The following is a 23,187-nucleotide window of genomic DNA, read 5'->3' as shown; positions in this document are numbered from 1 at the left end:
AGTACCTCAAGTATGTACATTAGTACTTGAATAAATGTTTTCAACAACCTGAAGAACCACAGGTTGTTTTTTTCAACCCTCTGATATGATCCACAGGAGTGTCTCCTGAAATAGTGCCCCTATAGTGGACCTTGGTTTGTCATGGTTACGATAATAAACATGTATATTGGACCAAGAGGGGTGTGCCTACCTTCATTGCCATGGTTACCATAATAAGGGTCATGCCTTGGCTAGGTGTAGTATAAAAGATTATGATTTAGCTTAAAATAAATACTTCTTCAACATTAGATGATCTTTGTTGTCATGGTAACAAAAATAACAACGAATCAGAATCAGAATCAGAATCAGAATCAGTTTTATTGCCAAGTATGTTTCCACATACAAGGAATTTGTGCTGGTGATTGGTGCAATTGGAGGTTCTTGGAGGTTCTTGTAAACAACAGGTTTACACAGTTTTAGTTTCTGCCTGTAAATGGTCACAGATAATAAAAACAACATAAACTGCTACCTTCACATGTTTTGTTGACCCATCCACCCAAACCAACCTCCTCCTGAACTACGTCACCGCACTTTTCCCTTTGCTCCTGTCATCATTACAACGACCACAAGATGTTGCTTAGCAACAAAACGTAACTATGGGTCATAACAACCTGCTGCACAGGCGACCTGTGGGCTCGTTTTCTTACAGGATAGACAGACTCAGTATTTAAATTGGTACCTAAACTACAAGAAAAAACCTTTCACCTGTGCAGCTAATGCTCCAACTCGCTAACACTGAGTCACTTCATGAAACTGGCTGTGGAACAGGAAACACATTTCACTGTCACTGCCACGGGACACATCTGACTGTAGCACAAGTGTTAAACAAGGTGGCATTCAGACCTGAACACAGCCTGTTTGTTCAGGTCTGCTTTTGAACAACCACATCAAAACTGTGATTCTGTCTGATCCAAACAAAATAAAACCATTAAAAAAAAACCAGATGCATGTGCTGACACTGTGTCACAACCTCACATTAAAAGCTCTCACATGACAGAAAACACATTTACAGTCTACTTGCTGTAGCTCTCATCTACTTTAAGCCCTTTTCACATCACTTTTGTGTTTGTCCATCATGGACGTTTCTGTCTGTGATGGGATTTGAAGAAGTCTCTCAGGAACCGTACAGCCTGTGATCTCAGGTGAACTCATCTGAAAACTACATCTCCTGCTCAAATGAGACTATAACAAGACTCTGATAGAGGTGAACACATCTTGTGAGAGCAGGAGCTCCAGCAAAAAACAGTAAACATAAATCAATATTTACATGTAAGTGAGGTAAACACCTCTTATTACTTATTACTTCTACTCCAGTGGTTAGAGAAAAAGCAGTAACAAGGTTTCCATAAAGGTTTACTTTTTCACTCCAGTCGCTCTCCCTGCATCAGTGTCACCACCACAACCTTAACTCACTTCCTGTGGGAAAGATAGATATTTAATTGCTTGCAGCAGCTGTTTTCTTTAAAATCAGGATGAGCTCATTTGAAAATTAGCATCATGAAAAGCACAAACCGAACACAGTCCTTTTACCATGTCTGATAAAATGTTAAACCTGCATTAATTCATGTTTTGGTTGCCTGAGGGAAGAAGAACAAGCTAAAAACACAACCTCGTCTTATTATATAGGTGATAACACTAACTTTTTAGCAAACACTGGATAACTTACACAACCTGCAGCACACAGCAACATTAGCATTAGTTCGGAGCCATGTTTCTGGAGAATGTAGGTTCAATACTCTTTGATCTTTTAGCTCTGTTTTTGGTCTCCACCAACTCCTCACCTGCTAAATGCTCCACGATGTTCAACAGCTTTTTGCCAACTTTACCCTCTTTTAAACAGAGATCCTGTTATGCTGCAGTTAAGATGACCTTCATTATGCTTTACACTAAACCAAACCAATGTTCAGGACTCAAACCTGTGATGTGTAACACAACAGCGTCTATTCTGTCCCACCCACCATGAAGAAGCTCTCCCTTTTACATGAACGTTGATCCAGCTCTGTGACTACCTTCACTGCTTAAAGATGGAACAACAACACCCACCCCTTCGTACCTTTTCATACAGAAGGTGGAATAAAGGAGCAACATTTCTGCCTTGAACAAGTTATGTAGAAGGGGCTGTTGTCTGTCTACTGTTTGATGATAGGCCGGCAATGAACAACACTGTTAGAGTGAGCCAAAAGCAAAACAATGAGCTAAACCTGCTAAAAGACTGAAGAGCGAGGCGGTGTAGCTTATTCTCTTGTGCCATAAACCTTCGTTGTTGTCCGGCCACTGCAGTTTATTTTAAGTCATTCCACCACACACCATCTGTACAAACCACGTGTGGTTAATCCGCTGAAGAAAATAGTCCCCAACAAATGCACTACTTGCTCCTATATGAGTAATGTTTTGTCTAAAAACTACAATGGCCATGTTATAGAAGATTACTGCGTCATTAAACATGTTGACTATAATGAAATCATTCTGTATATATGTGAGGTTAGAGATTCATAAATAGGCTGAGGCGGATATATCGCGTGTGTGCAATGTTTCAATCGATCAAAGCTTCATCTGCATAGAGCAGCACTAACACACGACACATTAAACCTATTTATTTCACATGGGAACCACAAGTGAAAGCCATTGGCTACAGCGAGGGGCAAGACTTAGGGCCACACAGACAAGGTAGGGATGTTGTGTTGAGAGATGGACAAACACTTAGTCGGTTAAGATCAGGAAACTGGACTGGACCAGGAACTGGCTCGGGTCCTTCAACGACTGTGGCCAGCACCATTTTCTACACTGTGGTCTGCGGGGACAATGGCCTGAAGGTGGCCAACACCGACAGACTCGCCAAGATGACTCAGAGGGCCGGCTGAGTCTGGCTGAGGGGGGTGGAGCCGGACCCTCTGCATGCCGTCACAGAGAGGAGGAAGTTGTCAAAACTCCTCTTCATCATGGACAACATCTCCCACCCTCTGGTCGGCCAGAGGAGCAGGTTCAGCCGCAGACTCAGAATGACTAAGTGCTCCACAGGAGGTCCTTCCTCCCTTTTATAACCCTGACCCGTCTCCGTCAGCGCTCTGCTGTTACACTAATGTTTCATCAGTTTACTTTTGCACATTAATCTACTGTTAAATAATTGTCAATCTACTTTGAAAGTTTCCTTTTTTTTTGCACCTTTGTCCATTCTGTGACTCTACCTCACGCATTACTTGTTACTTTTGCACATTTGCATTATTAACAAGCTGTTTATTTAATATTATTATTATTATTACTATTATAGTTTACTTTTTATCTACTCCATCTTTCCAAACTGAGAGCTGAGCAATCACTTAAGGTTTTAAAATTATAATAAGTTGTTTCACTCTTCCATATGATTATAGAAGGCAGGAGCTTCACAGGACCTGTCGTCCACTAATCAGAAGGCCAGTGGTTCGATGTTGAAGCGTCTTTGGGCAAAGATACTGAACCCAAAATTGCAGCTGATGTATCATCAGTGTGTGACTGTGTGTGAATGTGATAGAAAAGCACTGAGTAGTAAAAGCACTGTATGCATGTGCGAGTGAATGACTGAATGTGGCTTGTGGTGTAAAGCTCTTTGAGTGGTCGACAAAACTGGAATATAAGTGCAGTCCTGCTACCATTTCCCTGCTTCCCACATCTTGTATGTTTCTATTCAAAACTTTGCAGATAAATGCAAATCAACAAAAAAAGCACCTCGAGGCTGAAGAGTCTACCCCCCCCCCTCCTGATAAGTGGTCTAAAACCACTTCCAACAGAGGCCCTGGAGGTTTTCTGCACCAACCCATGTCCATGCAGCAGGCTATTTCCTCCTCTCTGAGAGAAAGTGTGCTAATTGGTTAACACAGCTGGTGCAGCGATGCCCTTGGCTCTCGGTTACACGTGGTTTGAGACCACTGATCTAATCGTCACGGCTCATATTCTCCTTCCATGCTTGGCTGTTCCTCCCCTCTTCCAGCCCAGCTCCTTCTGTCTGGATTAAGTTGTTTTTCTGCACTCAACAAACACACTCAAGTGGTTTTCTGTGATTCCAGAAAATAAAGTTACACACATCCTAACCTACAGACCATCTTTATCAGATGTGTTATCAGCAGGGGGACAAGCTACCATTTCCAACATCTCTCTGATCTGCACATTTTGAAGCAATAAACAACAAGAGGCCAGAGTAGAAATGGGCAAATAAAAAACAGATGAGATGCTGGGAGAGCTCATGACGTGTTTGGCTTCAGACCAGAATCCCATGCTACAGAGAGAGAGACACGCCCGCTCTGAATGGAGGTCATCCACCCCTGTCTGGACAACGACCAGCGGGACGGTAGGACTGAGGGCTGGGTATGTCATCTGTGACATATAAACTGTCACTTTATATCCCAGATGATAACAATGGCAGATTTAACACTCACGTTCTTAGTCATTTTCAAAACAGCAGGTCCCTGATTTCAGACAGAGGTAGAAAAAAGCAGACTTGTCAGTTGTAGCTGGAGCCAATCCCAGCTGACATTGGGCGAGGGCGGGGTACACCCTGGACAGGACGCCAGTCTATCACAGGGCTGACACAGAGACAAACAACCAGTCACACTCACATTCACACCTATGGGCAATTTAGAGTCACCAATCAACCGAATGTGCATGTCTTTGGTCTGTGGGAGGAAGCCGGAGTACCTGGAGGGAACCCACGCAGGCTCCACACAGAACGGCCCCAGGCCCAGAACGTGGTAAACACTGCACCACTGTGCCCCAGATTTTATCAGGTGTATTCCAGGTTATATGTTTTTTTTTTTTTAAAAAGATAAACAGTTTGTTGTTTTCATGCAAATAATTTAATCACAAATGAAATGTCACCATTTACTCACTCGGCAGACGCTTTTATCCAAAGCGACTCACAAGTGATTGACATCACTAAAGCCTCAATGCAGGAGGAAACCTTTGTGTAAGGACTAAATACAACATCTATTCAGTAAATGCAAGTAGACCAGGTAAAGAAGTGAACTGAAAGTCAGAGTCAGAGCTAGTTAGACCTGTCAGGGTGTTAGAGGTTTTAGGAGAGGAGCTGTTTTTTGCCTTTATTTGATAGGACAGCAGAGAGTGACAGGAAAGGGGCAGAGAGAGGAGGAATGACCCGCAGGAAAGAGTCGGGCCGGTTAGGAGTCAAACCGGCGACTCGCCTGCTAAGAGCATCTGTGCTCATGTGGGACATGCCCTAACCACTCGGCTACCAGGTCACCCCGAAGTCAAGAGACTGACCCGAGCAGGGGCGTCCTCACCATCAGGGAACCAGAGACCAGAACAGTCTGGACTGAGATTGTCTTGCGTGCAGGGATGGCAATGGCAGACGACATTCCTTGGAAGAACACAGTGGTCGAGAGGGAGCGGAAGTCTGAACGACTGATTTCAAGTAGACGGTGCACAGCCAGAAGTCACTCCGGCAGCCATGGGTAGCCGGTGGAGGTCAACGAGAAGCGGACTGACATGTGGCCTTTCGGGCTGATCAAACACCAGACGGGCTGTTGCATCCTGGACCATCTGTGGGTGAAAGGACGCCAAAAGGTTCGAGGCGAGAAACTACCATGGCCTGGACCAAGAGCTGGGAGGCGTACTGAGATGGAGAATTTCAGTAAAATAGAAATGAAAGTAAATACTGCAGACAAAAAAAGTTTAAAATAGGGACAAAAAACTAAACAAAACAATATATAGAATAAAAACAGTGATACACAAAATGCTTAAAAGTTGCATACCACAGTGTAGTTATTAGTTTCATACTATTTTTATGAGCTGGTAACACCATTAAACACTGGATATATAATAGTTTCAGGTGATACTCCTCCTCCCGTTCAAGCAGCCTGACCAAGAGATGTGTGCTACCAAGATGGTGCTGGTGCAAAGGAGGCTGTCCGTTCTTTGACCAGAGGTTTACAACCTAAGAGGAGGACAGTCTGGGTCCAGTCAGCAAGTGGAGGAGTCAAGTCCCTGAGTGCAGAGGGGTCACCCAAAGTAAACAAACTGGGACACAATAAAGTGATATTTGAGCCAATCATTGTTTCTTTAATGATGAGTACAGCAGATCAAAGCATGTGCACCAAAGTACCATCTGAGCTGTCAACCAAACCCACTGCAGCCTGGACGATGTCCAGTAGACTCTATTTATAATTTTCAACTGGATCAGCCATGTTCACAGTTCCCTTGACATTTTTCTAATTCCTAAGAGTTTTTCCCAATATATGATACCTTCAAGTCGGTTTCCCATGTGAACTTAATGGACCATACATTGGAATCTGAGGCTGTTAAGATCATATAGTAGTAGGAGGAAACTTCATGACCGTGTCCAGCAATGGAGGGAGGGGTGTAGGTGATGTGTCTCAAAGGGTCTCAGAGATGCAGCTTTAATGTTGCAGCTGTTCAAAGTGGAGGCAGCTAAATTGAACTGTTTGATATGCTCCTGTAATGTAACATCAATTTGCTCAGCTTTCATTATATTGCTTCTATTGTTACAAGAGAAAAGTCTTTCAGGAGGAGAACTAACCAATGTGTAATCCCAAAGGTGAGCAGGACAGAGTCATGTACTGGAGTAGTTTCAGTTACCTCAACATCTGGGCACATCTGTAATACTTGTGGGAACCTACATACATGCAACCTTGATGTTTCCCAAACCTAATCAAGTCATTTTTGTGCCTAATCCTAACCAAAGAATAATCACAGTTGCCGTGAGTTATAAATACACATAAACAGTTTTGTGAGTGTAACACAGCAGCATTTTATTTTGAAAATGTAAACAATTTGGCAGAATAGTGCAAAAGCTAAAATATGTCTGCATGCTTTGAGAAATAACAGGCAGGGACAGAAGGTGTAAGAAGATCATTTATGGTCCTTTAACCTCGTGGTCACTTTCTTCCGTTTCCTTCTTTCTTATGTTTGAAGAACAGGGTCTAAGTACAGAGTGAGTCAGAGTATAACACTGATCTGTTATAATGAGAGCAAACATGGACCAGAAATTTCCAGCAATCTATGGATCGCTCAGGCCCGACATTCCCATGCTGACAGTCTGCTTATCTAATTTCCTCTAATTATCACATTCAGGAAACAGTGTCTCCAGAGTCAGAAGCTACTCTTCCACTTATCCCCACAAATGTAGAGAGTATAAAGACACGGCAGGGACTCTGTCATAGCCTGGATTTCATATCACATCTCTGAAAATGCCACTTTTGTCTCAGCTCTTCCGCCACGAGGCTTAGCTGCATTTCACCTCCATGCCTGTATCATCCTCCCTGCGTCTGCCCCCGTCCGACTGGATCTCTGCCGTGGACGGTCTCTTCCTCTCTGCTTATTCTGAAAACCACCCACTTGTTTCCTGCAACAGACTCACAAGGTGAAACCAGGTGAATCCTCCTCAGACATGTAGTGTCTATATAAGATTTAATTATGAGAATATGGTCATGGTACATCTCATTATTTCTCCTCTCTCTGCCTGCTTGTGTTTCTGTCTCCTCCAGAGATCATTTATCACCCAGTCAGGTTCTGTGTGTGTGTGTGTGTGTGTGTGTGTGTGTGTGTGTGTGTGTGTGTGTGGCAAGTCTTCTCCTCTTCTGTGACAGTAGGGACAGAGGTGAGAAAGCATCCTCCTCTTCTTCGTCTCCTGTGCAGCAAGGTTTGCAAAGGTAGCACAGAGGGTTTATGTTTGACAGGCTGTGTTACTGTTAATCCACAGTAGATGAGCAGGGGCAATATTTAATCTTGAATGTAGGACTGTTCTCTGTCCGAGTGGATCGTAGTGACATGTTTAAAGAGACGCCACGAACTCCACTGCAGTCATCTTCCTCAGTAATCATATGCAGACAGGTGCTGCATTTATGCACAGTCAGATCCTGAGCAGTCGACGCAGCGTCTGATTACACTGATTGTGACAACTCCAACCACAGAGGAGGAGCTCAGGAAGCAGCTGCTGGAGAGTTCAGGTGGAAGAAAATCCTGCAAACACAACAGTCTCAGAGACAGTGGCTTGACACCACCTGTCCCGCTGCTACATCATTTCCTGCTTTAACACCAACACCACACACTTCACCCAGTGGTGTGAGCATGACCGCCTGCAGGAAAACAGAGGAAATAATCATAGCTGCTCCATCGACCCAGCACGCCATCCTCCCGCAACACAACAATGGTTGAAATGGTTGACAGTTTCAAACATCTCTGACTCACACTAGACAGAGTTCCCACTCCTTTCTAGAGCTCATTGTCCAGGACATTTACAGTGACAATCGAGCTCATATGACAGACAGGAACCACACCAGATAACAACATGTTCCTTGCTGTTGGAGTCTGATTTATAATAATTAATGAGCAGTGATTCTTCACAGTTTCATCCACTTAAGTTGCAAATCATCCAACCTGCAGCACATGATGTCACTTCGGGGTGCGTTCACAGCGTTGCAAAACAAAACCAGTAGTGGCCTATTCAAAACACTGCCGTCCATAAACTAGCTTACTTTTGAATGTCAGCATGACCCTGAAATATGACCCCTGAAATAATTTTCCAGGATCACACAATATTTTTCAGGACATTTTCCATTTTCTCTCATCTTCCATGTGTTTTCCATGACTGGAAAACTGGTCAGCTCATTTCCAGGTTTTCCAGGAGGTGTGGGAACCCTGCTGACCCCTGACCATGAACTCAACCAGCACACAAAAGACATTCAAAAGAGGAGTCATCAGGTGTCATCAGTTGTCCAGAAACCTCAAGGACCCTAAAGGTACCATATGTCCTATGTGAGATGTGTGCAAGATGCATTAACAACAAACATGGCCAACAGTAGAGGCAAAATTAAAATCTGGTCTACTGTTATTCATGCAAAATGTTATTTGGAGTAATACACCACATTTTTTGTGTGAAAAACCAATATATACTGAGTTTTGTTGTGGTTCCTGTACCTTTGATTGTCTTTTTTTGTGCATTTGTGACGATCTTGTTTTTGTTTTCATTGTAAGTTATTGTTGTACATGCAAAGTGACTTTAATAATTGTTTGTTTTATTTGTTGTTTTTGTGTGTGGACCCCAGGAAGACTGGCGACTACTGTGTGGACACTAGTGGGGATCCGAATAAAGAAATAAAGAGACGAATGCCGCCCCCTCATCTCCACCGAAGCATCGTTCATCCCATTCTGCTCCAGCTGTTTCTTTAACATGCTCTCTGTCACTAACTGGGCCGAACTCACACCCATCACCATCACTGCTGCCAAGATAATAGGTCTCAGCACAAGAGCTCAACTCTAAGGCCGTCACACACATTGCAAACACAATAGCACAGGTCATGCTGTCATTGACTGAGTGCTGTTTTATCTGTGTGGTTGTGTCATGCAGCTCTAAACATCTACTGTCCACCAACAGGAAACTGTGCAACTTTTAAATGTGTGAGAACATAAAATCCATCTGAAATCATTTTAAACCAAACTACTCTCTTAAAGGACAACATTTCTGGCACTGGTGCAAACTTCAGTTTTTAAGTTTAATCTTAATGATGTGAGGAAGAAACTAAACTGTGATCAGAGCAGTCGGCCTCTATACAATTACTCATCTACCAAATATACTGAGAACAATCGCGAGTCGCTCTGCACAAAGTGTCTTTATCTGTGTCAGGCAGCAGTGGAGCTCAGTGGGTAATAACATTATTCACACAGCTACAAGAGGTCACTGGTCCACTGGGAATAAACATGAGTCACATTGAGACACAAACAGATGACGATGTTGTGTTGTGGAGGAGGCCAAGCTGGAGGCGGAGACGGAGAACCATCAGTCCTGTTTTATCTGATTCAAATGCACTTATGTATACACATCCAGCGATGCCAGCGCATTCAGAGTATGACTGGTGTGGCGCTGTGTCGCCATAGAGCAGTCAACTTTACGTCATGCACAGACAGCAAAGGTTACATTTGAATTTCTTTGCTTCAACACAATACTTAATATGACTGTGCTGCATCATGCATATTGAAAGAACTATCATTTTTCTAAATAATTATATGTTAAAGTCAACTTTTCAAGTTATCATTATGAAGTAAATGCTGATTGCACAATGAAAAGACAACGTCAGTGTTTAGATTGGTTCCCTATAAACCTCACTTCCATTGTGCAATTCTGTCTCCCACGGGGCACAAAGGACGTGTGTCTGCCACTGCACAACCAAAACACCAAGAGCATGATGCTCTCGTTTTCCCTGGCAGGTATCAGTAGCTTTTCTCAGATGTGGTGGTCGGGGGAACAACTGGAATAAGTGCAGAAACTATGCAGAAAAAGAGAAAGAGTCCTGTTGTTGGAGGAGGAAAAGAAGGTGAAGACGGACAGAGAAACAAAAGTGAATCTCAGACGGACATTAACTTAATGGAGAGAACCATGAACGGACTGGGACAGAAATTCATCTTTGGACTTTGCTGCTGGGACCAACTTTATGGATAATTTTTACTGTCCCCCAGCAAACTGATGCAGTGGATTTGTCTCAGACTAAGGACAGAGCTCCAGGACTTGAGAGGATTCAAAACCAACATTCAGCTGGCATTATTTCTACTAGATCAGGAAGTGTAGATACAAAGTAAGGTTACTTCACCTACCTCCAAGGTGCATGAGAAAGAAAAAGGGTCAAAAGAAGTCAGAACTCAGCAACACAACAGATGAACTTCATTCTGTTTACTGCAAGTTTTACTACATCATTAAATAACACAACCTGTCTACTTGTCTAGTTTGAAATTAGATTTGTACGGTTGTTTCTTGCTTTGAACAGTAGCCCAGCTGATAGTTAGCAGCCATGTTACTAACACTAGAGCTAGCAGCCAGAAACAAATGATAATCTGAACAAAGAACAGGTTTCCAGGTGGCGACCTTTCTAAAATGAGCAGCGGTGAAACAAACTTTATTCTTCTTTGACAGTGATGCCAACATTAATACCTCTGTGGAACACTGGGGGAGAAAGTCGTCTATTGTCACTTTAAGATGTGTTGAAGTGAGAAGGAAGTGGTTGGATTAAAGATGAGTGATCCACCACACCATCTGAAATCACTAATTCAAGCTTTTTCTTCTTCTAAGCCTCGTGAGAGAAGATCATTAAAACCTATTAAAAGCAGAATCTGCCTGAGTCACTTTTTCTACTGAATCTTTCATCGTCTCCTACTCACACAGCATCACCAGTGGTTCTGTCGTAATCCCATATATTTTTAGAAATGGGTGTTTTTCCTGTTCTCCTCTGTTTGCTATGAACACACAGAGTTATTGTAAAATCAGTAACAGCCTCAGGGGAAAAATGCTGTTCGGTGAGAAAAGACAGAAGTGAACAATTTGGGACCTCGGGACAATGATTCAGAGGACTAGTCAAGAGAAAAAAGATTTGGACTAAAATGAGAAAAGGGAGGAAGGAAATGAATCAAAGTGCTTTTGAAGTACAAAGATTAAATTTGAAATGTTATTATCTCCACATAGTAAGTCATAGCCTGTATTAATATTTGAAGGCTATAGTTAAAGTTTTATTTTTTAAATTTTGAGCAGCTACGATTCAAAACAGACTTTTCAGGTTTTGGCAATGAATTCAAGAGAAGCCAAATAAGAGGGACTGGGAACAAACTCCTTATTCAAATGCAGGATAAATATTAATTTAGCTGTCTCTGAGGACACCGGCCAAGAGGGAGAATAAGGTCCTGCTCTAAAGAAAGCAGCATGCCAACATATAATACAACACAGGACACACATCAACTGGGAAATTATCAACATAAGTATGGATTTAATGACATAATACGGTTGTGCTTTGCATTTGGCAAGTGGTTTATTGATTATTTAGTGTAGAAATAGAATATGGAGTCTCGCCTGATTCTATGCCCATTTTTCCCATGTTTCAGAGCCGAGGTGGCCCCAGGTGGAGCAGGACCATATCGTGTTTAAACCATGCACGTAAGTCTTATAATCTTACATAACCTTTGTCGTTTATATTTCTAGTGACAGCAAATAATCGTGGCAATTATGGTAGAATAAACTTTGTTATTGAAATAAATATTGTTTATTTAATAAATACCTCTGGATCCCCATGTTTTCTTAGTTGGACTGAGTGTTTATACTTGCACACATCACACCTGGAGCCTCGAGGCAATTTGCCCGAACATAACCACTGAACACAGAAAACGAGCGTGACATCTAGATGTTAGCAATGCAACACTGGAGTCTGACATTAGAAAAAGCTGCAACTACTTAAATATTACCAGGAAACAGAAGGAGTGAGGGTGTGTTTCTACAGCTGCAGCATATTGAGAAAAAAAAAACAGTGTAGGAGAGTCACAATGACCAACTCCTGCTCCCAGAGGAGTTCAAACTTGACCAAAGCTGACAGAAGGGTGGGTAAAGAAGAAAGACAGAAATCCCAAGTTAAATTAAATTAAACGAAAGTGACACGATTTCAAAACAATGAATACTGGCACAAAATACCCAGGAGACATGTTGATGCTGTAACAGTGTCTGAAAATATTTCACAATGACAGCTGAAACGTCCAAAGCCATCAGCAAATGCTACATACATCACACCACGTTACTTGTATGTTGGTCTGTGCCCATAAATATTATAGAGTCCACTGGGCTCGACTGATTAAATGGGACAACATTATCTTTATACTCTGCTAATTTCACTACAAACCACATGTTTGTGACTGATCAGTATTTAAAAGGTGCAGATTCACATTGTCTGGACCACAGGCTTGCTGACTGTAGAGAGGGAAAATATTTTGAATCTGCTATGATGAATATTTTTGTGTTAAAAATGGATCTTGTGCTACTTGTAAATGAAAGGTGTAATGAACCCACAAAAAATAAACAACAAATTCTGCAGTTTCTCTCAGCTCTACAAAGCATTTTACCATCTTTAAGCTTATTGTTTTGGTTTTATGACCCACAACTTTAAAGGTCCCATATTGTATAATTATTATATACTTCAATGTCTTTTCTGATTATAAAGCAGCTCTAGGTTCTATATTAATACTGTGAAAATATCAAAGCCTCAGTCCACAGAGAAATGCACACAGCCTGTATTCAGACACTGAGCCTTAAAACCAGCCGTCAGGACTTCTGGAACTTTGTGATGTCACAACAAAACAGTCACCGCTCTCAGCCACGCCCCAAACCCCGCCCACCTGGACCCACCATCCAACCTTGCAGGATTTGGTTTCTCTGAGTTTTTACCTGAATCTGCAATATTTTTATTTGATCACTCAGAAATCAGTCAGCCAAGATTGGCTCACCAACCTGTGGTTACTAGAGCTCCAGTAAGAAGCCTGAGAGAGGAGATGTAAAACTACACTGAGATAATTTTTGGTTCTTAAAACCACAAATATATCAACACTTCAGATAAAACACAGGAGAAGTGTAAAATATGGGACTGTTTTCATCCACTCTCACACCACACACAGCAGAAATCAGCAGCTGTTTTCAGACCAGAAAAATAAAATTCCTGTCCACTGATGAGATGTTTTAGCTGCTCTGCATCACTAGTAGGTCTGTGTAAAGCTTCCAGTGCCTCGCCACGCTTTCATCAACAAATAATACTAAAAATATCAAACCTCCTCTACAGTCAGAGCTTTTCTTCAGTGTAAGTAGATGCTTGCGTGAGGTTTACAACAACATCAGCGATGTGGAAGAGAGTGGAAGGGTTCAAGCTGACAAATCAATCACTTCCTACAGGCAGGAAAATGGGTTAGAAACAAGAAATACATTTCCAATAATTGCATTTGCTGCTTCTGCTTTTGCGGGTTTTCTGTTAAATCATGCAAGTCCTTAATATTTTAATCACACTGCAGAAAAGTGGCCCACAGTGGTTGAACCCTATACTCATCTTAACTGACTACTTAATTGTTCATGTCTCTCACTCCTACACAGATGCAAAAATGTCTGAATATATATATGTATAAGGGCAAATATCTTCCCTGCTGGTGAAATGAAGGAGACGGGAGAAATGAAGGGGCAAGAGAGGCACAGACATCCTGAACCAACGCTCAGCTTCCCTCTCTGCCGGCTGTCGGAGCACAGGTGGGAGGCAGCCAATAAATCTGTTGGCGTGGCAGCGACAGTCAGCCAGTCAGCAGGCGGCAGACCAAGCTGGCAACAGGCTGGCAGACGGGTAAAGAGGCAGACAGACGAAGCAAGATGTAGGTCTGTGTGTGTGTGTGTGTGTGTGTGTGTGTGTGCAGGCGTACAGCAGTGTGTAATTGGTTTCCATGGAAAACAATGTTGTGGTCAAGTAAAACCTCAGCAAGACCTCATTATTTCCCCTCCAACATCATGAACATTAAACAAGCCATTTGGAAAAATCACACAGCTGCAGGACTCAGAGGAGACAGACAGATTCGTGTCCAAGCGACTGACAGACAGACAGACAGACAGACAGACAGACAGACAGCTGTGCACTCTTGATTGTGAGTCAGCATTAAACCTTGAAGTTGCCTTTTTGGCCTGTTGTTCGGGCAGTGGATGCTGGAACCGACACCCTTCACACTTCAGTAGGTATGAGCATCGTGTGCAAAAGCGAAGGGCAGCGTTGCCTGAGGAGACGTTTCCACCGTCCTGCAATAACTGTATTTTGATGTGTTAACACATGGAGCAGAATCTTAGTGTTTCACTTCATTTTGCATCATCCACAGAGCACAGCGTGGCTGACTGTTCCCAACACAGTCCAATATATATGATATATACCTGTAATAAGCACCAATCAATATTTTTTTATTAACAGTATTAAATGACGACATGTGTTGCTCAAAGTGACCACAACTCTCAGTCTCACTGCTCTCAACAAGCTGTTTTCAGTGAAAGAGCCCAGATAAACCCAGTGAATAGTACCTGCCTAAAAGGACAGTGAATACACGACTTATATTAAGTAGGTCATTAAACACACAACTCCAAATGATGCTAATGTTGCTCTCTCTCAGTAACTGTTTGCTACAACCAGTCCTCCAACCTGAACAACCGGTTAACAGCTTGTTCTGTTGCCCTCAAGTTGCCAAAAAAATCAGCAGCTTTGACAAATAGCATCTGATTTATTATTTAATCTTGTTAAGAATTCAAATTAGATACTATTGCCTCCATTTTTAAGACTTTTAACCAACTCTGGCTCTTATTTTTGTATCTTTCACTATCATTTCTAGTGGTTATGGCAGCTTCGTAAAATGAGATTTGGAAACACTTCACTGTGTGTAGCAAAAAAAAAGTCAGATGGGGAAAGTACAACTTAAATAGAGCTACTCTAGTCTTATTGCCCACTCAAAGCTCTAAACAATACTTGCCACATTCACTCACACATACATGCATCACACCAATACCCTGATGGAACAGCCATCAGGGGTAATTTGAGGTTTGGTATCTCGCCCAGGGACACTTTGACATGTAGACTGGAGGAGCTGGGATCGATCCACCGACCCCTGATTCGTGGCCGACCCGCTGCGCCTCCTGAGCCACAGCCTGCTCATTCAGGTTGGAAACAAGTCAACACCTCAGCAGCCAGATTATCTAAAAAACTTCACTTGAGGGTAAAAACCAAACCATCAACCTTTGTTTTTCTATCCCACTGTTCCACATTTGTTTTGTTTACAACCTGAACTTCTCTGTAGTAATAACTCAGAAAACTACAGACATAACATCCAAGTTGTGATGAGAACTACTGCATGAAATCACTGGGTTTGTAACTTGGTGTGGTGATGATGTTGGTGTGTCCTCGACACCGGAGGACACACAGTTTGTTTTGTTTCCTTCTGCTTCTCTGTCTCCCGGCTCGTTCTTCCCACCCCAGAGTTCGACTCAAGTCAAACACAGCTGACGGGCAAATAAAGCAAATTTCTTGTCTTGGCCTTACGCTGCTAAAAGTAACCCTGCCCTGAGAATATATGCTGTCACATTGTTTACCTCACAGTTTTCTCTGCAGGGGTCCTGGACCTCGGTTGTGAAGCAGAGAGGAGACCAGGTCTGCTGGCTGCTTCAGACGCTCAGCTGTGCAGCTGCCTGGTTCCAGACCACTGAGAGGACTTGTTGAGCAGACTGAAAGGAGCTGTTGTTCAGCAGCCAGACGGCGAACACTGAGCCTTGTTAATCTTTGCTGTTTTTTCTCCTGATTCTCAATCACAGCGACTCTTGTTGAATAGACAATAACAAACTGACCACCAGTTTATTTACATTTTATATATGGTCCTTCCTACACAGCAGTAAATGTCCATCTGCACCATTCAAATGTGTTCATCTGGATTTTTATCATTTTGGTCCAAAAAACAAAAAGAAAAGTTCAGATCAGGTCCAGATCCAGAGCTGCCAGGCCCAGCTGGATCTGATCACACACCACTCTTTGTCCAGTTCACTGTCAGTGATGTAAGACCTGAACCTGGGAGTCTAAAAGAGTCTCCATATCCAACAGAGGCCAATTATTCTGAACAGCAAATGAGAGAAATATTTCCCATGACGGATCAACTTTTTCTGCTTTTCAAAGTATTTTCCTGCTGATAAAAAAAATCTAGGCCTGACAGATGAGGAGCTGTTTGCAGAAGATTCCTGTTTATCTTCATCTCTATTCTCACTCAAATAGAAAATATCTGAGTCATGAAGCTGGAAGCTCAGCGCCACATCTAGTGGAGATTAATCCAAGTTTGAGGGCGAGTATATTTTAAAAACGTGTTACAGTGTTGACCTGATGGAGAAGCCATTAAGTCAAACAGAGAACGAAGTCAAGCAACTTTCTTTGTTGTGCTTCACTTGTGCAGCAGAGTGTAAAACTGTGGGGGAACTGAAATATGTAGTTCACAATCCAGGGAGTTGAGATCTAATGATTGTTTGGTTTGTTTATGCAGGAAAAAAATTAAGAAAATAAAGATGTCATGTATATGATATAATTATTATGTGTGGATGATGTTTCAGATTAATGTTCTGGCACCTGAACAGATGCATTAGAATCAGTAGGATTCTATATATATATATATATATATATATATATATATATATATATATATATATATATATAAGGGACAAGACCATTTTGAACAATATTCAAAAATATATAAATAAATGAATCAATAAATAAACTTAGTAGAGTGCATCCTTCCACCAAGGCAAAAATATGAGAGCACTGAAGATGCCCTCTCTTGTAATGTAGAGAACAGTGATAAAAAAAAAAAAAAAATAATAATAATAATAATAATTTACAAGATCAGCACAGAAATTGAATGGGTTCTACCCTCGCCCATCCCCCATCCCTGCAGCCAGTTTGGTGGAAATATTCAATACTTTTTACATAACACTGCTGACTAACAAAAAAACAAACAAAACATAAAACCCCAACCCATGGTGTTTGCTAAACATAGTCATAAAGGTTAGACTGGACTAAACTAGAGAGCTAAACGGCAGCTTCACTCAGGCCTTTAGAGAAAAAACTTGTTTATTTTACTGGTAAATCTGCACATAAAGAAAAAAAAATTATATATATATATATATATATATATATATATATATATATATATACCTAATTTTTTTTAATTTTTACTTTTGAGCAGATGGTAAGTGAGTATCATTGGGGACCTACCCATATTCGAAGGTACAGGCACTGAGCAGCCTGTATCTGCTTTAAATATCTCTGGTCTAACAGATCAAAAAATGTTTTTGTTGCATTTCCTTATTCTATGAAAACTGCATCAAAATTTCATAAAATGTCTGATAAGGTTTAAAATAAGTGAGAGATGTGAGATCTGAGGTTGGATGGAGACACAGATAAAGAAACATTGGCTCATGTTATCTCTGAGAGTGGTACAGTAAATAAACCGGAGAGGTAAGGCAAGACAGAGCTACTTTACAGAGGTTTATTTCTTCTTCCCCTCATGTTGAGAGGTCACATGTGACACAGGTGAATTGTTCCTTTAACTGAGGACAGATGCAGAACCTAAGAAGCACAAAGCTAAAAGCAGCGGACCAACCTCAGAGTAACACTGCTGCTGCACAGTGGGAGGAAAGAGCTGGAGACAGCTACTGCATGGAAAGATCTCTCACACACACACACACACACACACACACACACACACACACACACACACACACACACACACACACACACACACACACTGAAGCTGACTGCTGACTGCGGAGCGAATGAACAAGGCAAACACACTTTTTGTAGCCAACACTCTAATGTTTAAAAAACAGGTAAAGAAGTTTAAAGTGTTGCTACAGGAAATTAAGAAATCAGTAGCCTATAAAGAAACACACACACACACACACACACACACACACACACACACACACACACACACACACACACACACACACACACACACACACACACACAATTAAAAAGGGAGAGATGATTTTTCATTACCATCAGGATTTATCTGTGTAACTACTCATGAAGGTACAGTACAGTGTGTTAGGAGGTTAAAAACCAATTTACACTGACAGTAAGAGAAAGACTCCTTAGACCTGTGTAACAGTGAGATGTTCAGTGAGCCATTATATTTCAATTACTGCAGTCTTAATTAAAAATCTCTCCTTAACCTTTCTGCCATTTACATCTCAGTGTTATGACTATTAAACAAAGTACAAGGAAATAATTTCTTATTTCAAAGCCCCTTGTGTTTTGAGGCTTTCTCTCAAAGTGGTGCCTGTGACATCTGTGGCGTTTGGCAGGAAATATCATCCAGCAACAGGAAATAATGAACCAGTGTTTACGACACAGTATTTTGGTCAGTTTGGACTGATTGACAGCCAACCTACAGTAGAACTTCACTGATTTAGCACTGCATTCAAATAACAGCCGTACTCACAAAAGACAGTAAAAACAAAAAATGCATTAAAATTGTGGAGAACCAGAGAATTTGCGGAGGTCTGGTTACCTCACTTCTTTCCCTCTTCAGACCCCCGGATCTTTTCTTTTCAACCGGTATCACTTGTGGACACCAGATCAACGCTCCACCACTTTTTTTCTCCACATGAGGAAATATAATATTCACAGTTTGTATAATCACATAAAAAAAATCAAGCATTTGCTCAAGAGAACCAATAAAAACCAGTGGAAAAGTCAAAGTTGTCACACTGATATTTAAGGTGTATTGATTGACTCACAACTTCAACTCATGCTCTGAATAACAAGCACGAAAACATCCTTAATTTTTCCACCTTACTACCATCAACTAGTTTCTTCATTGTGATGCATTTACAAAGAAACGTGACGATGTCAAGTCAAGTTAAATTTTATTTATATAGCACCAAATCACAACAGAAGTTATCTCAAGGCGCTTTCCAAATGGAGGAGGTCTAGACCTTCTCTTTAAAGTATAAGAAAGAAACCCAACAATTCCCACCGAGAGCAAGCACCTAACAGCAGCAACAATAATGTTAATGTTAACGATAATACTGCTACTGATATAAGAATAGTATTAATAATAGTTAATAACAGTAACAATTAGCATCATTCATATTAATATGTGAACAGCTGGTGCTGCTTCTTCACTGCCTGCTGGAGATGAAAGCTAGCTTAGCTGCGTTTTCATAGCCTGGTGTATTCGATAAAATCACACACTACTTGTGTTCATTGACCTGTGTTGTTTAACGCCACATTAATTACAAACTACTGCATCCATGGTATCATCTAATACAACTTAGCTGATTGTGTGGCCACGTACAGTTGACTAATGTGGGTGAACTTGTCACCTCAGGAACAGCGGGTACACGTAACCTTCGAAATGAGCCACAACTTAACCATCAGCCTTCACAGAGCTCCCTCTGGAGACACAGAAGTGTTTCCACATATGTAGGAGCAACACCTACAAACTGACCTTGGTGTGTAAAGTCAATGGAGTTTCCCTTTAAGACTTTCAGGTATCTGACATCTTATTACAGAGCTGATAGATGTGGATGTTTTGAAGGAATTCAGTCATCATCCACTGGTTGTTTTTCATCTGTGGAGAAACATTTTTCTTTTTGTTGGCTCCAGGAGGGTTTGACGTAATCAGCATGACGTGTGTTTGTGTTCCTGTGTGTGTGTTTGTGTGTGTGTGTGTGTGTGTGCAGGGAGGGTGTTAATGGAGTGTGTTCCCTGCAAAAGGATGATTCAATCTCAGCTCTTGCCCTGAGACTCAGAGTAAATGGGGCCTGTCCCTCCTCTGGCTAATCACTCTGACTGGAGTTCATGACAGCGTGAAGTGCTGACTGCAACGCCGCGCTGATTAAATCCCTTCCACTAGTTCAGAATTACTCAAGATAATTACCAAACTCATTTTCAGTTTCAACTCCAGCTTCATTTAATTCCATTGTAGGTGAGACTCTGCTTTAACTGCTTTTATTTGGCGTTCACTATTTGATAAAACAAAACCCACCGATCATTTCTGTTGACTGTGAAAGCACTGACACACACACACACACACACACACACAGCAGGGGTCCAATCTTATGGCCCATACCGAATTGTTATTTTTCCCTCTCTACGTTTGTGTATTAGTCCACAAACTGTTTTGTAGAGGAGCTGGCACCTGGTGTTCATAACAACTGATCCTCCATTCACACAACAGTGGGGAACCCTCTCTCCAAATGCGTCCCACTACAATGTCATTTTTGTACCATCTGCTCCCAGCAGGACGTATTTTACAGCAGATCTGGATGTTTCCCCGTTGGATTTAGGTTGTGCAGCGTCACACAGGGAGCAGGTTTACAGCGAAAGCAGATCCTGGGAATATAAAAGGTCTTTTCTTTTTATTAGAATGAAATTCAATATTATAATTATTGACACAAATATGTTTAATTATAACTTTATTTTATTAGTTTGCTGATGTGAAGATTATTGTTGTTTTTATGCCCCTAAACTGTGGAACACACTCGACTGGCTCACTTGGCATTTTCAAAAAGAAGTTCAAGATCTTTTTAATCTGACTTTTTCATCTGTAAATTTTGTGTAATATAAGCAAGGAAAGTTTATTTATGTAGCACTTTTCACAGACACTAGTCACAAAGTGCTTCACAATTTAAATATAATACCTGTTGCTTCAGTTTTTAACTTCTTATCATTGGCTTTATCACTTTTATCCCTTGTGTTTATTTTATTTTATTCTACTGACTTTTATTATTGACTTTTACTCATGATTTTATTGTTTTACTGTTCTATTGTTGAATTTTGTGTGTGTTGTTTTAATCCTGCTCTATGAAGCAGTTTGGGCTACATGTTTGTCTAAAAGGTGCTGTTTAAATAAAGTTGAATTGAGTTGAATATATTTGTATAGCCTATTACGTTTTTCCATTAAAATGCCCCATTAAAATAATTTGTCAATGTTGTGAATGGAAACAGGCCCATGTCTACAAATAGAAAGAAACATTTACTCGGATTTGTTTTTGTGTATTACCCCTTATGTCACAGCATCCAGTAAGTTAGTGACCAGGAAGATGGTTTTAGAGCAAAATCATCATAAACAATGAATCTATTAATCAAGAAAATGATCAGCAGATTCACTGATATTGAAAATAACCTTTTTGGTTTGTTGCAGCCTCACATACATAAACAGCATGACTGAAGTGTTCTGGAGCCAAATGACTTTCTAACTGTGTCAACCAATATTCTGAGTGCATCTGCAAACACAGCACTCAGTCTAATAAAGCAGTAAATGTGATGGAAGTTGTATTAGTATGCTCACAGGGCTGAAATGTGAAATTCACTCTCTTTAATTTCCGGGATTCTAAATTTAAATTTGCAAACAGATGCAGTCACTCTCATCTACTTGCAGGTGCTGAAGCACATAGTGGCTCTGCAACTCTGGGTTTTGAAAATACCCACAGAAAAACTGTTTTTTTGGGGGGGATTCCTTACATACCTGAGGATGGAATAAGATTTGGGAGGCTTCTCCATCTGGTTTTTGGATCCAGAGAGTAAAGTTGTGAAATATTTGTCTTTGGTAAAACGCCATGTTCTCGACTACTTCTGTCAAGGCTGATGTGACAGTGTGCTGCTGGGTTTTAATGTGGACAAAGAACTCCTCTGACGTGTGCAGGATGAGAAGATAATGAGGTAATTCTCATTTGGGGTTATTCTTTTACACTCTTAATGCTCCATTTGTTTTGCTAATGTTCCACGTGATAATTCAGTATACACCCATCCAATTAAACAATACCATCAACTGTGCACAAGAGAGCAGAGAAATACAATTGACTCTAACCATCAAGTTAAACATATTATTGCAACATGCATTTGTTTTACACTTGAGGATAATCTATCTATGTTATGTTTTACTCCAGGAAATACAGTTGCATACTGTGTGACACTGCCGACCCTCAAAATGAGGTTTCTACCTAACACAGGTGCACCACTCAAAGCTGAAAACCCAAACATATTACTTTAAATAAAAACACAATTTACACAATACCGTGCCTCATAAATGTGTGGTCTGTTTGACAGTAAGAGGGAAACAAAAAGGCAAAGACAGACAGTGAACGTGACACAGAAGGAAGTGATTTCATCACCAACTGTGTGTATCAGTGAGAGTGAGAAAATAAAGAGACAGAGGCATCAGTGGATTTTTCCATGGCATCCAAAGGGGCAGCAGATGATGACACGTTGGTGATTGGTGACACACTGAGATGTTAACACAAACAAAGACACATACTCTACCACACACACACACACACACACACACACACACACACACACACACACACACACACATCAAATGCCAAACCTTACCCCTAACCTCAACCCTAATTCTAACTTGAACCATAAAACTACCTCTTAACCATCAAACAGCCCTTTGAAATTGTGAGACCCGACTTAAAGGTACTCAGAATGCCAGAATGTCCTCACAACGCCAAAATGTCCTCACAACACCAAAATGTCCTCTCAATGCCAGAATTTCCTCACAATGCCAGATTATCCTCATAATGCCAAATGTCCCCACAGTGTCAAAATTTCGTCATGATACCAAAATGTGCTCACAATAACAATATGCCCTCACAATGCCAGTATGTCATCACAATACCAATATGCCCTCACAGTGTCAACATGTCCTCACAATGCGAAAATGTTCTTATATGCGAAAATGACAGTGTCAAAATGTCCTCAGAATTATGAAATATCCTCCGAATGCAAGAATGTCCTCACAATACCAAAATGTCCTCACAATGCAAGAATGTCCTCA

The 23,187-nt window shown here is 41.2% G+C and overlaps 1 protein-coding gene across 1 annotated transcript in view; it reads right to left on the bottom strand.

Annotated features, from left to right (window-relative positions):
• Nucleotides 1-23,187, bottom strand: part of lrrc75a (leucine rich repeat containing 75A) — a 51,114-nt gene that overhangs the window by 5,402 nt on the left and 22,525 nt on the right. The gene's annotated exons all lie outside the window — the stretch shown is intronic.

Source organism: Trachinotus anak, unplaced genomic scaffold, assembly GCF_046630095.1.
Source record: "Trachinotus anak isolate AG129_WGS33_773 ecotype Australia unplaced genomic scaffold, CSIRO_AGI_Tana_v1 ptg000034l, whole genome shotgun sequence".
NCBI classification, from domain to species: Eukaryota; Metazoa; Chordata; class Actinopteri; order Carangiformes; family Carangidae; genus Trachinotus; species Trachinotus anak.
Note: the sequence above shows the minus strand (reverse complement) of the source record. Positions and strands in the feature narration are given on the sequence as shown.